Source organism: Protopterus annectens, chromosome 1.part0, assembly GCF_019279795.1.
Source record: "Protopterus annectens isolate FY-2018-M chromosome 1.part0, PAN1.0, whole genome shotgun sequence".
Taxonomy (NCBI): domain Eukaryota; kingdom Metazoa; phylum Chordata; order Ceratodontiformes; family Protopteridae; genus Protopterus; species Protopterus annectens.
In genome coordinates, this window is record NC_056725.1 from 819,224,868 (window position 1) to 819,239,434 (window position 14,567).

The 14,567-nt window shown below is 44.4% G+C and overlaps 1 protein-coding gene across 1 annotated transcript in view; it reads right to left on the reverse strand.

The window, feature by feature from the left end:
- Positions 1-14,567, reverse strand: part of SCAF8 (SR-related CTD associated factor 8) — a 1,875,331-nt gene that overhangs the window by 255,372 nt on the left and 1,605,392 nt on the right. The gene's annotated exons all lie outside the window — the stretch shown is intronic.

Genomic DNA, 14,567 nt, shown 5'->3' on the forward strand with positions numbered 1-14,567 from the left:
ACATCGGTTTAAAGCAAGAAAAAGTTTCCCCAACGGGGTACTTAGCTTTTAGTTGAAGACTTCGGTTCTGAAACTCAAACGAAAATTTCAGGAGTCGGCTGACCGGTACTTGTGAACAGCTTCTGCTTCGGGCACCGCACAGCAATTAACACTGATGTAATGGAGTTTGCTGCATGTTTTATACCCCTGATGACCTGACGTCACGGAAGAGACAGCAACCGACACAGGACCCAAGACTCTGTTAAATCAGGCCGACTCAGGGCTACTGCAAGCAGATAACCCAAATGTGATGACTGCAACAGTGAAACACGAAGAACATCCTCCGCAGACATGCCAACTAGAGAAGCTAGGGTGACTTCTGACAAGGTTCACGCCAAAATTGCCAGTTCTTCTGGACGTCCCTCAGCCCCTAGACTGGTATGGGGCGTCCAACAGAAAAGTAGCAGACCTTGAAACCTTGGCTGCCTTCTTGGGTGGCTACACCTCAACGGCTGGTTCAGTATCCATACCTAGGGCCAGGCTTTTAAGTCGTTGGTTCTCAACAAACAATTTAAGGTCTGCCAAATGACTGCATACGGTCTTAGGGACAAACAACTGAGATATTACAGGACATACGGTCGTAGGACTGGCCTAAGTAGAAAAGGCAGAGTTCGTGAGTATCCTTGTGCGGAATTTGCCGACTGTACTTAACATTTTTCCTTTCTAGATGACTTCAGCTATAAAGACAGCGACAAAAGCCTTTAACAAAAGCAAAAATGGTTCCCCAATGGGGTACTTATTTTTATCTTCTTCCAAAGCGCGGAGCGAAATGAGCAAGCTAACTTTCGACTGCTGCAAAGAAATTCTGAGGTCTGTGTATGTGGATGTCAGTTTTATGGCCCTGTGTGTGAAATCCCATGCACCTGACAGCAAACCAGGCTTAAGCTTTGGTAGAGGAGCCAGACGTTCAGTTCGCCTGAGGTGGAGGATCCCACAAGTGAGAAAACTGCAACATGAGAATAGAAGGACATCTGAAATTACTTTATATGCAAGGCAGAGGTCGCCTCTGAGTAGTCTCGAAAATACAGAGTATAAGTGATTTCAGTTTGTCAATGTATGACATATGCTGAAGACTCTGAATTTTCTTTGCAAAAAACCTTTGAGGTCTTTCCAGTTGCTGCAGGTGCCTGGTAAGGAACACAAAGGTAGCATTGTACCCTATTATTATGGGCCTGATGAGTGAGGAATAAAGGGGAGTTATAACCTCTTCTGTTCTGGATGCAATGCCCTTACTTATGAGGTGGGCGACACAGAAAGACTTTCTTACCAATATGGAAACTTGGTTGTTAAAGGAAAGGTTGCTCTCAAACTGTGTGCCCAAATCTCTCACCACTGACTGTGTGCTTAAGGTGTTATCAATGTCAATATGCAGGGACGTTGCCCTTGCCTAAGGGGATGATAATGCACTTTTTTTGCATTGTGTTTTAGCACATGACTTTGGCACCAGTCATTTGTCTGTGCAAGTCCCTCTTGTAGGATGTTGACATCGTTTGAGGACTCAAAGTCTGCACCCAGTTAGCAATCATCAGCAAACTGTCAGCCATTGACCTTTTGCTTTAGCCTGTACATCATAGAAGTAGATTCCAAACAACAGAGGCTCCAGCACCGATCTCTGTGCAACACCACTGGTTATGGCTCTGCTGGTGGAGGGAGAGTCACTTATTATGACTGTGTGCGTTTTGTGAGCCAGTTTGCAACCCACTTGACAATATACTGGCTGATCTCCAGCTGGGCAAGTTCATCATTGAAGCATGCAGGGGGAATAGTGTCAAAGGCCTTGGCCAAGCCAGGTAGGCCGTATGCAAAGATTTGCCTTCGCCCAGGGCTTTGGTGGCTGTTTCAAAGAAGTCCACCAAGTTCAAGAGGCAAGATTTCCATTTAATGAAGCCAAACTGGGTTGGGTCGAGCACTGGGAAGATCTCCTATCTTTTTGTTGATAGGTCCATGTTTATTCTTTCCATAGCCTTGCAGATGAGGCTGGTCAGACTTACGGGTCTATAGTTCCCAGGGTCAGTGGAAGTGGCTCCTTTACGTAACAGGATGACAGTCGCTGTTTTCCATTCATAAGGTACAAAACCAGTGCAGAGATTGTGGTTAAAAAGAGTACCCAGTGGTGCAGCTAGTTCCTGTCCTCTAAAACCATTTAGAATGCAGCGTGGGATATTATCAGGTCCCACAGAGGCTGTGTTTTTTGGCTTTGGAGAGAGCGTTTACAACCTGCTCCTTGGAGATGCTAGGTGGAAGGCAGGTGGTAGGGATGCTTTGGGGGATATGCGATTGAGGGGGGGGGGGGTTCACTGAACCTGTCAGCTAGCAAGTTGGCTATTTCAGTGGATTCAGAAAATGTGATGCCACTAAAACAGTTCTGTACAGATCTGAGTTTTTCCTTTAAGGTTTCTGATGTAGCTAAAAGAAGGCTTAGCTAAGGAGACTAATTTGGATTCATAGTCAGCTATAGAATGCCTTACGAGGCGTCTTAGTTGCTTGTTTAAGCCAAGGAGGGAATGCATCAAATTCAGAGATCATTCCTTCTTGGACACCAATCTCTTTCTCTTACTGTACAACCCTGTTAATGGCGGATGTCCAACAGGCAGGCTTGTTCCTTCTTGAGGATCTTGTTTTGGTCCTATCAGGTACTGCTGAGTTAATACACCTGTACTGACTCAGCCATGCCTGAATGGCTCTTGGCTCCTTTATACAGCACAAAGTACTTTTACTGAACAATCACACTTTTATAAGCTGATTAAAGTACACTGCTGTATCTGTATTTAAGTTTGTTTATGGCAGCATATCACTCCGGACACTACTTTACTGTGCTTTTACATCAGGAGGACTGAGATTATTCATCTAATGGCAGCAAGTGTTTACCTGGTCTATCTGAGCTGGGAGATGCACAAAGGGCTTTAACTATTTTTTTTACACTTCTATTATATACTGTGACTGTACCTTTAGCAGTTTCAAAATGCAAAACACTGCACTGTCTGTTGCTGCTTTAAGTAGTTAATTGCACTGTATTACACTGTATCTATTAGCTGTATGTAGTTTGTGTGGTCTTCTTACACGTGGGCTCCAAAACAGCTGCTCTACATTAAGAAGGTGTTTTTCTGCACACTTGTGGCAGAAGTGTGCTGATCTAACTTGTCTGAGGTGGAGAATGCTGGTGGAAGGCTTACTGTGTGGTTACCTGCTTGGAAGTTAGCTTAAAACGTATTTCACTTTGGTTGTACTTAAGTTTCACATTTGTCTGATGCTGCTGTTAGCTCAGCGGTGGTTAGCAGTACCCTGTAAAGACGCAAATACCTAAAAGCTCCGTTTTTTCTTAAAAAGCTGTCAGTGAAACCCTTCCAAAATTTTCTGCTGCTCTAGGAGCACATCAGGTGCGCATTGATCAGTGTTGCCTTATTGATCAAACAGCCTACACAAAGTATAGGTCCCCTTTTGTAGTCTTGGTGCTACCAGCACAGTCATATCACATTAACCCATTCCCTTTCCTAAAAAAAGCATGCAGTAAGGACCTACTATTACAGACGGGCAGGTTCCCACCACCTTTCTAGTCAGCATGATACACACAGGCATCCTAAGGCAATATAGCAAAAGTCTCAAGTATACTGACAACCACTTACTCCTGAAACAAAACCAATGCTTAATGTGAGAGATGGAATTACATTGTGAAATTGGAGACAAGACTTTCACATAAGGACAAATCGAATGCCAATCAGGTTGTTAGCTCACACACAAACTTCCCACAATAAGGCCATGACACAAACCCACAAGTGCAGAGGTACTCGCTAGTAATTTACCAAAAGACCAGAGACCTCCGAAACATAATCCACTTACAAACACAACAATGCAAAAAACAACTATACAATAACGCGCGCACACACACACACAGTCTCTCAACAAATAAGTCCATAAGGCGCAACACCACAAAATCTAATGTATTCGTCATAGGTGACTAAATTGCGAGACACATGGATGTTCCCATCACCAGGGATCTGTCAAATCACTCAAGTCACTCATCCACAAATACCAATATGACTCTGTCATACTTCATGTGGGGGAGAATGACTTGAAACTTACCTCACTAAAATATATGAAGAGAGATAATGAGCTCTGACTAGAGTCACAGGCGGGTTTATATTCAGTCACCGAAGAGAACAGTAATCAAACAGCTAATCTTTGAACACTAAAAATCGAACGGCAGTGTTCTTGTACAGGCATATCATTGTAATAAAAAAAATATATATATATCAAAGTATCACAGTTGGCCAGCAGCAGGGAAAAAAAAGTACAGTTGTGTACACTTACCATAAATGTTGATGTTCGAGTGTATTCACTGTTGCAGTCATCACACTAGGGTTATCTGCATGCAGGTAGCCCTCAGTCGGCCCGAATACCAGAGACTTAGTATTTCTACGTTGGATGCTGTCACTCCAGGACTGATGTAAGGTCGTCAGGGATATAAAAACAAGCAGCCGATGCCATTACATCAGTTTTTCTTGCCCCAAATGTCAGGAGCCCCCCCCAAATACGGAGCTAAGTTATGGTGGAGAAAACACAACCAGTAAAAAGTAAATACCAATACCCCTGAAAGGGGTGAGTAATAGCCAGAGAAAAGAGACAAAGAAAGAGAAACCAGGGGACTGGAGGGAGGGAAACCAGGACTGCAACAGTGAATTCACTCGAACATCTACAGTTATGGTAAGTGTACACAACTGGGTGGATCGCATTTGGGTGGATTCCTAAAGTTGAAGAAGGGTGGAGGCAGACAAGAAGAGTTAGGGCTGGCTAGTATGCCTTGCAGGACTGATGTTGCAAAACCTGCCTTGGATTTGGAAAAGATAGGCAGGTGGTAATGCTTGGTGAAGGTGTGTACAGAACTCCAGGCAGCAGCTTCCAGGATGTCCCTGGTATGGGCTCCCCTGATAAATGCTGTAGAGGTAGAAGTTGCCCTAGTGGAAAGTGTTCTGACCCCCTGAGGGGTTGGTTTCACATGGTGCTTGTAGCAGAAATGGATGCAGTATGCTATCCATTTGGAAACAGTTTGTTTTGAAATGGCCTTGCCCTCTGCACTTGTTGCAAAGCTGACTAGTAACTGGTCAGATTTTTCTGAAGGGCTTAGTCCTATCAAGGTAGAATCTGAGCTGTCTGAGCACATCCAAGGAGTGCAAGATCCTTTCCCCTTTACTCTGAGGATTAAGGAAGAAAGATGGCAAATGGATGGACTGGTTTAGAGCCACGCTGGACACCACTTTAGGCATAAACGAAGGGTTAGTCCTGAGGGAAACCCTGTCAGCATAAAAAATAATGAAGGGTGCCACAGCCATAAGTGCTTGTAGCTCAGACACACTTCTACCTGAAGTGATAGCCAAAAGCAAGGCTGTTTTCCAAGAGAGGAATTTTAACCCTGCTGACGCTGCAAGTTCAAAGGGGGGAAGCGTGAGCATTTCCAGTACAAAGTTAAGGTCCCAAGCAGGGGTGGGTGCTCTCCCTAGGTGACCTTTAGTTGTTTGCCCCTCTCAGAAAAGTACAGTTGTGTACACTTACCATAAATGTAGATGTTCGAGTGTATTCACTGTTGCAGTCATTACATTTGGGTAATTTGCTGGCAGGTTGCCCTCAGTCGGCCTGAATTCCAAAGTCTTGGGTCCTGCGTTGGTTGCTGTCTCCTCTTCCATGACGTCAGATCGTCCGGGGTATAAAACAAGCAGCCGATACCATTTTCTTTAGTTTTTCTTGCCCCAGATGTCAGGTGCCTCCAAAAAGGTAGCAAAAATAAAAATAAAATAAATAAATTATATATACACACACAGACACACACACAGACACACACACACATGCATCAATATAAACTTTACCTTCATCTACAAGCAAATACACCACATAGGTTGTAGAAGATAGAGAAAAAAAGATAAACTTGAGAATGAAAGGGGGATGGCGGGTGGGTAACCTGGACTGCAACAGTGAATACACTCGAACATCTACATTAATGGTAAGTGTACACAACTGTACTATGTTCTTCGTGTTTCACTGTTGCAGTCATTACATTTGGGTAGAATCCCAAAGCTATGGTTGGGAGGCTGGAGCTAAACAGCATTAGGTGCATCTATAAGGCCCTGCAGAACTGCAGTGGCAAAACCTGCCCTGGACTTAGAGTAGAGAGGTAAATGATAATGCTTTGTAAAGGTGTGAACAGAACTCCAAGTAGCAGCCTCTAGAATGTCTTTGGTTGGTACTCCTCTGAAAAGGCTGCTGAAGTAGCTGCAACTCTGGTGGAATGAGACCTAATGCCCTTGGGCACAAGTTTACCATGGTGCAAGTAGCAGAAAAGTACAGTTTTGTACCTACTATAAATGTAGATGTTCAAGTGTTCACACTGCTGCAGTCATCACACTTGGGTTATCCTGCCATCAGGCGGTCCCGCAGTTGGCCAGAGTTCCAAAGTCTTGGTCCGGTATCGTTTGCTGTCGCTTCTTCCCTGACGTCAGTGTGCCAGGGGTATACAAGATGCATCCGACGCCATTTTCTTCAGTTTTTCTTGCCCCAGATGTCAGGTGCTCTCAATAGGTAGGCAATACATATTGCTAATTAAAAATATACATATAAAATAAAAGCAATACCTTCAGTTACAAGCAAATACACCACTAAGGTTGTATAGGATAGAAAGGTATAGGTAAGTCCAGCTAGTTCAGAGGGGATGGAGGGAGGGTAACCTGGACTGCAACAGTGTGAAAGTACAGTTTTGTACCTACCATAAATGTAGATGTTCGAGGATCCACATTGCTGCAGTCCTTACTATTGGGTAGTCCACTGTCCAGTCGGCCCGAATACCAGAGTATATGGCTGACGTCGGTCAGGGCGCATTAGACTGACGTCAGTACGTCAGGGTACTAATGCGCATGACCGACGTCATATCCTCAGTCTTTTCTTGCCCCAGATGTCAGAAGACCCTAAAAAGACAAGGCCCAAAATACCTGCACCAAAAATATGTACAATATATACAAAAATATATACAAAAATATCAGCATATAACCTCACCTACACAACCACCCCTAAACACAGAGGGGAAGGAGGGAGGGTAATTGGACTGCAGCAATGTGGATCCTCGAACATCTACATTTATGGTAGGTACAAAACTGTACTATGTTCTTCGCTCCACATTGCTGCAGTCCTTACTATTGGGTAGAATCCCAAAGCAGAGGTAAGGGAGGCTGGCAAATCATAAAGAAGCAGGAGCTGACAACATGCCTTGCAAAACAGCTGTGGCAAAACCAGCCCTAGACTTAGAGTAGAGAGGAAGGTGATAATGCTTAGAGAAAGTATGCACTGAACTCCAAGTAGCTGCCTCCAAAATATCCTTAGTTGCCACCCCTTAGAAATGCTGTTGAAGTGGCAGTAGCCCTAGTGGAATGAGGCCTAATCCCAGCTGGAATCTCCTTGCCATGATGGGAATAACAAAATGCAATGCAAAACCCAATCCACCTAGAAATAGTTTGTTTTGACACAGGCTTGCCCTGAACTCAAAGCAAAAGAAACAAACAACTGCTGAGACTGCCTAAAATCCTTAGTCCTGCTTAAATAATAACGCAATTGCCTGTGTACATCTAAAGTGTGCAAAATCTTTTCCCCTTTATTTTGGGGGTCTGCATAAAAAGTAGGCAAATGAATAGTTTGGTTTAAAGCCACACTAGAAACCACCTTAGGCATAAAGGAAGGATTAGTACGTAATGATACCCTATCCTTATGGAAAATCAAAAGGGCTCTACTGCCATAAGGGCCTGCAACTCAGACACCCTTCTTGCAGAAGTAATAGCCAACAGAAAAGCAGTCTTCCATGACAAGTATTTCAATTCAGCAGTAGCCGCAGGCTCAAAAGGTTGTAGAGTAAGTTTTTCCAACACAAAATTGAGATCCCAAGCAGGAGTAGGAGCTCTACGTGGGGGTCTTATATTCTTTGCCCCTCTAAGAAACTGCTTGAACAAAGGATGCGAAAACAATGGTGGGTCACAATCATAGTGAGCTGAAATTGCTGCAGCATGAATCTTAATGGAAGAGAAGGACAAACCTTTGTCCAATAACTCAGTAAGATATTGAAGAGCCACACTCAAATTAGGCTCAGAAATCTCCAAATTCTTTGCTGTACTCCAAAATAAAAACCTCTTCCATTTGTCTGCGTACACTTTCCTTGTACTAGGTCTTCTAGCTTCCATAATCACATTTAAAACTTGTTGAGGAAGTTGAGACCTGCTGTGTTTCAACACAGAATATGCCAGGCTGTTAGATGAAGAGAGTGAAGCTTGACATTGAGCAGATGACCGTCCTTCTGAGATAGCAGGTGTGGAATCAAAGGTAAAGGCCATGGAGGCTTCCTTACCAGACTCCTTAGTAGTGGGTACCAGTGTTGCCGAGGCCAATCGGGAGCTATTAAAATCATCCTTGGCTTGTCTTGTCTGACCTTTAAGAGCACCTTTGGAAGAAGAGGCAGAGGTGGAAAGGCATACACATGAAGATTTTTCCAACTGAAAGAAAGAGCATCCACTTTCCAAGCTGTGTGATGAAACCCCTTTGTGCAAAACTTTGGCAGCTGGTGGTTTAGTGGAGAAGCGAACAGATCTATGTCTGGAGTTCCCCATGACACTGTCAATTTCTGAAATACATGAAGATCCAGTTTCCACTCGTGGGGATCCATGATTTGTCTGCTTAACACATCTGCTAAGGAGTTCTGTGCTCCTGGCAGAAACCTTGCCTGAAGAGTTAGTTGCAAGCTGAGCGCAGTCTCCCATAAAATCATTGCTTGCCTGCATAGAGGATAAGAATGTGTTCCCCTTGTTTGTTGATGTCCCACATGACAGTTGTGTTGTCTGTTAGAATCAACACCTGCCCTGGAAGAAGTAACTCCTTGAAAGCCATTAATGCAAACTGGACTGCTAACATCTCCTTCATGTTGATATGTAGATGCTGTAGTCTGGCAGGCCACTTGTCTTGTATCCACCTTCCATTTAGATGAGCTCCCAAGCAATGTCCGAGGCATCTGTCGTTAAAATCTGACTCGCCTCTGGCCGGGTCACAGAGAGTCCCTTGTTTAGGTGACATTCCTGAGCCCACCACAAAAATTCTTTTTGAAGGCAAGGTATTATTTGAATGACAGTGTCCAAATCCTGGCAGTGCTGTGTCCATACATTTTGAGATACCATTGCAGCTTCCTCATATGCAGTTTGGCATTGGGAAGCACCAGAATACAAGATGCCATGAACCCTAATGCTTGAAGGACTGTCCTTGCAGTCAGCACGGACTGATGAGATAGTTGATGGAAGTAAAGGGATAGACTCTTTTGTTTGTCCGGGGTTAAAAGGCCATCTGGGCTGCTGTATTCAGTCTCACACCCAGAAAGCACATGTCTTGAGAGGGTACTAGACTGGACTTTATTTCGTTCACAGAATACCCTAGGCATCTTAGCACTGCTATAACATATTCCAGATGCTGTAGAAGGTCTTCCTTTTCTTGAGCCAGAATCAGGCAGTCGTCCAAGTAAGGATAGATTTGAATTCCTTTTAGCCTGAAGTAAGCTATCACTGGAGCCAGAACCTTTGTGAATACTCTGGGCGCAGTAGATAAGCCAAAGGGCAATGCAGAGAACTGATAATGAGAATTTCCAGCTCGAAAACGCAGATACTTCCTGCAACGTAGTCTTATAGGCACATGAAGGTAAGCTTCCTTGAGATCTAAAGTTACCATCCAGTGATCTTTGCCCAGCAGAGGTAAAAGCTGTTGTAACGCCAACATCTTGAACTTGGGAATGTCCAGATAAGTGTTGAGGATAGATAAATCCAAAATTGGTCTCCACGTGTTCCCCTTCTTTGGTACTAGGAACAGGCGAGAATAAAATCCTAGGCCCCTTTCTGATACAGGGACTGGCTGAATGGCCCCTATTTGGAGTAACAGAGACATTTGCTTGTGAGCCTCTTTCCTTTGTGGAGGAGGAACGTCTGGCATGCCTTTGAAAGGGGGCAATGTATGGAAATAAAACCTGTAACCGTGGTGAATGATATCCAACACCCATCTGTCTTGAGTAATTAAATCCCAATTTTCTTTGAAAAGAGACAGTCTTCCTCCCAAAGGAGCTGCCAGACGAGAATCTACTGGCAGCTGAAAAGGCAGGTCATTGGGTCTGTTTACGAAAGGACTGACCCCTGCCCTCACCAGAAGTCTGAGCAGGTGAACTCCCTGTTCTAGGCCTAAAAGAACCTTGAGCTCTGCCCCTACCACGCCTAGACCTACCCCTAGACTGGGAATCATAAGCAGGATATGTCCATCCCTTAGTAGGCCAATTTCTACTAAACTTCGGTGGCTGCACCTGCAAAAAATCTTTAACAGTTTGCATAGACTTAGCTTTGTCCTCCATTTTCTTTAAAACTGCTTCCACAGGCGAACCAAACAACACATCAGACTGTAAAGGAGCATCCAAAATCCTTGTCTTAACATGCTCAGCTAAATTCTGATCCCTCAACCAGGCATGCCTGCGAAGAACAGAACTAGTGGCAGCCACCCTCGAGGAGGCCTGTACAGCATCAAAACCACATTGCAAAGAATGCTTACCCACTTGTTCAGACACATGAACTAAATCCAGCAGCTGTTTACACTCAATACCTTCCGCCAAAGCATCCACCTTAGATTTCAGTTGTGAAAGGAGATAATTTTGATATTTTAGTATGTGAAACTGACAATTCAACGCCCTCATGGCTAAAGTGGAAGAAGTATACACTTTCTTTCCCCATCTATCCAAAGCCCTTGCCTCTTTATCAGTGGGAACAGGGTTTTTAACCACAGAGGCCTTAATACCTTTAGGTCCCTGAGAAACAGTTTCCGGATCTGCCCTAGGACTCTTAAAAAGATACTTATGAGCTTCAGGCACCCTATAGTACCTATCAGGTTTAACAGGAGCAGGAGGCAAAGAATCAGGGTTCAGGGAAGCCTCTGCAAAAACATCTTCCACCACATTCAACACAGGAGGTATAGCTAAGGGCCTATGCTGGGGTAAAACAAGAATTCCCTAAGCCTTTTCCTGAATCAGAGTAATCCTGGCCTTCCCATTTAAAGTGCTCCCTCATGGAATGCAGAGTCTCTGAAAATGAGAAATCCTCAGGAGGAGAAGCTGTAGGAGTGGCATCATCCACATCAGAATCAGAATAAGGAGGATACTCCTGCAAATCTTCCGCAGAAGACTCAGAAGCCTCTGAACACTGTTCAAAACTATCAAACTCAGGTTCCACCCTAGACCTCTTATCAGGAGGGGGCATAGAACCTCTAATCATAGTAATCAAATCTTCTGCCATTTTAAGCATATGTTTCTTAGGCACAGAACCTGAAGTGCTAGGAGAAGCCCCCACTGAAGCTAAACTTGGCCTACCTCTCAAAGAAGTTTTGGAAACAGAAGGAGAGGCTCTAACTACCTTGGGAAGAGAGGGAAGAACAGATACCTGAGAAGCCCCCTCAGCCTGGCCTACCTCCTGAGAAGGCACATCCTGTAACAGTAAAGTCTCTGCCTGAGACTCCAAAGAAACTCCTGGCAAAACCTCTGGCTCCACTGAGCCTTCTAAAGAACCGACGTCCGGGACTGCCGGTTCATCAACTCTAGGCTTCGCTGTTTTGTCCTTGCGCTTCTTGAAGCGGGCGTCGGAGCATCCGACGGCATTTTATAATTGCAACGCTTCCCAAACACTAACCTGGCACAGTCTAACCTTCTCTTAATAGTGCGTTTGTTAAACCTAGCACAAGAGCGCATCCAACAACGTCGTGCTCAGGCCCTAAACAAGGTATACACAAGGTATGGTAATCCCTATGAGGTATTTGTTTCCCACAAGAAATACAGTTATTCACTTTTTCTGACATCCGGTTAAATACTGAGGCAAGAAAAAACCAAAATGTTCCCCAACGGGGTACTTAGCCAACTCTGATTCGGTCTGAAACTCCGACTTCGGAAATATTTCAGAACGCCAACCTGCACTCGCAAAACTGCTTCTGCATCGGACCATGCGGCAAAAAAGACTGAGGATATGACGTCGGTCATGCGCATTAGTACCCTGACGTACTGACGTCAGTCTAATGCGCCCTGACCGACGTCAGCCATATACTCTGGTATTCGGGCCGACTGGACAGCGGACTACCCAATAGTAAGGACTGCAGCAATGTGGAACGAAGAACATCACTCTAACATCTACATTTATGGTAGGTAAAAAACTGTACTTTGTTCATCGTGTTACACTGCTGCAGTCATCACACTTGGGTACAATCCCAAAGCTAAGGTTGGGTGGCTGGTCTATAAAGAGTTACGATTGGCTATGAGGCCCTGCAGAACTGCAGTGGCAAATCCTGCTCTGGATTTAGAGTAAAGAGGCAGGTGGTAGTGCATAGTAAAGGTGTGCAATGAACTCCAAGTTGCAGCCTCCAAAATTTCCTTGGTAGGTTCTCCTCTGAGAAAGGCTGTTGAAGTGGTTGTTGCCCTGGTGGAATGTAGCCTAATGGTATCTGGGACTGATTTTCCATGCTGTGTGTAGCAGTAACGAATACAGTGTCCTATCCATTTGGATATAGTCTGCTTTGAGATAGCCTTGCCCTGTGATCCTGCAGCATATGCTACAAACAGTTGCTCAGTTTTCCTGAAAGCTTTTGTTTTGTTCAAGTAGAAGCGTAGCTGCCTGTGTATGTCCAAAGAATGCAGAAGTTTCTCCCCTTTATTCTGGGGGTTTGGATAAAAAGTTGGCAAATCGATGGTTTGGTTAAGAGCCACACTACATATCACCATAAAGGTAGGGTTTGTCCTTAAAGAAACCCTGTCCTGATGAAAAATTATAAAAGGTTCCACTGCCATTAATGCCTGTAGCTCTGAGACACTTCGTGCTGAAGTTATTGCTAGGAGCAGAGCTGTTTTCCATGATAAAAATTTTAGATCAGCTGTATTGGCTGGCTCAAAAGGTGGCAGGGTCAGTTTTTCCAAAACGAAATTGAGGTCCCAAGTTGATGTTGGTGCTCTCTGGGGCAGTCTTATGTTTTTAGCCCCTCTGAGGTACTGCTTTAGCAAGGGATGAGAGAATAAAGGAGGATCCGTGTTGTAATATGCTGAAATGGCAGAAGCGTGGATCTTAATTGATGAGAAGGATAGGCCTCTGTCCAGCATCTCAGTTAAGTATTGTAAAATCTAAGGAATGTTTGGAACAAGAGGGTCAAGGCTTTCAGCCTGGTTCCAGGCGCAGAATCTCTTCCATTTTTCTGAGTAAGCTTTCCTGGTGCTCGGCCTCCTGGCCTCCAAAATGACATCCATAACAGCTTTAGAGAGAAGTGTTGTTGTCTGACTAATGTATCTGCCATGCAGCCAGGTTTAGGGTTTTGAGCTGACCGTGCAGGATTTGATTGTTTTGTTGAGTCAGAAGGTGTGGAATTTGAGGCAAAATCCATGGTGGGCCTTGAGCCAAGTTCCTTAAGAAAGGGTACCAGTGCTGGCGTGGCCAGTCTGGAGCAATCAGGATCATCTGTGGTTTTTCCTGTCTGGCTTTTAGGAGTACCTTTGAAAGGAGAGGCAGTGGCAGGAAGGCATAAACTTTTAGGTTTTTCCAGCCGAACAAAAGAGCATCCACTTTCCATGCTTGTTTGTGATAAGTCCTTGTGCAGAATTTTTGTAGTTGGCAATTCAGTGGGGGAGGCAAAAAGATTTATGTCTGGGCATCCCCATTTTTGCGTTACCATGCTGAAGATTTTTGGATTTGATTTCCATTTGTGAGGGTCCATGATATTTCTGCTTAGATCGTCTGCCAGAGTATTTTTCTTTCCTGGCAGGAATTGTGCTTGCAGGTGAACTTGATACGTTAGAGCTGTGTTCCACAAGGTCATGGCTTGCCTGCATAGGGGATAAGAATGAGTGCCCCCTTGCTTGTTTATTTACCACATTACTGTGGTGCTGTCTGTCTTTAGTAATAATTGTCCTGGATGCAGAAGGTCCTTGAAGGCTGTTAGGAACTTTTGAACAGCCAACATCTCTTTTTGATTGATGTGAAGATGCATCTGGTCTGTGGTCCACTTGCCCTGAATGCATTTTCTTGCCATGTGTGCTCCCCAGGCGTAATCCAAAGCATCTGTTGTTAGAGTTTGCCTGGCTGTGGGTTGGGTAAAAGGTTGACCCTTGTTTAGGTGACATGCCTGTGCCCACCATCGAAACTCCTGTTGCAGGCAGGGAATCATTGGTATTACTGCTGCTAAACTGTGAGTGTTGAGTCCAAACACATTTTAGGTACCATTGTAATTTCCTCATATGCAGTCTGGCATATGGTATTAGTAGTATGCAGGATGCCATGAATCCCAGGGCCTGCAGAATTTTTCTTGCAGGGAGAGAGGACGTTTTTGCCAGTAATTGAAAATACTGAGTTAGTTGAACTTGTTTGTATGGAGTGAGGTAAGCCATCTGGGCCGTTGTATTTAAGCTGGCACCCAGGAATATAATCTGTTGCAAGAGCACTAGTTTTGACTTCTTTTCGTTT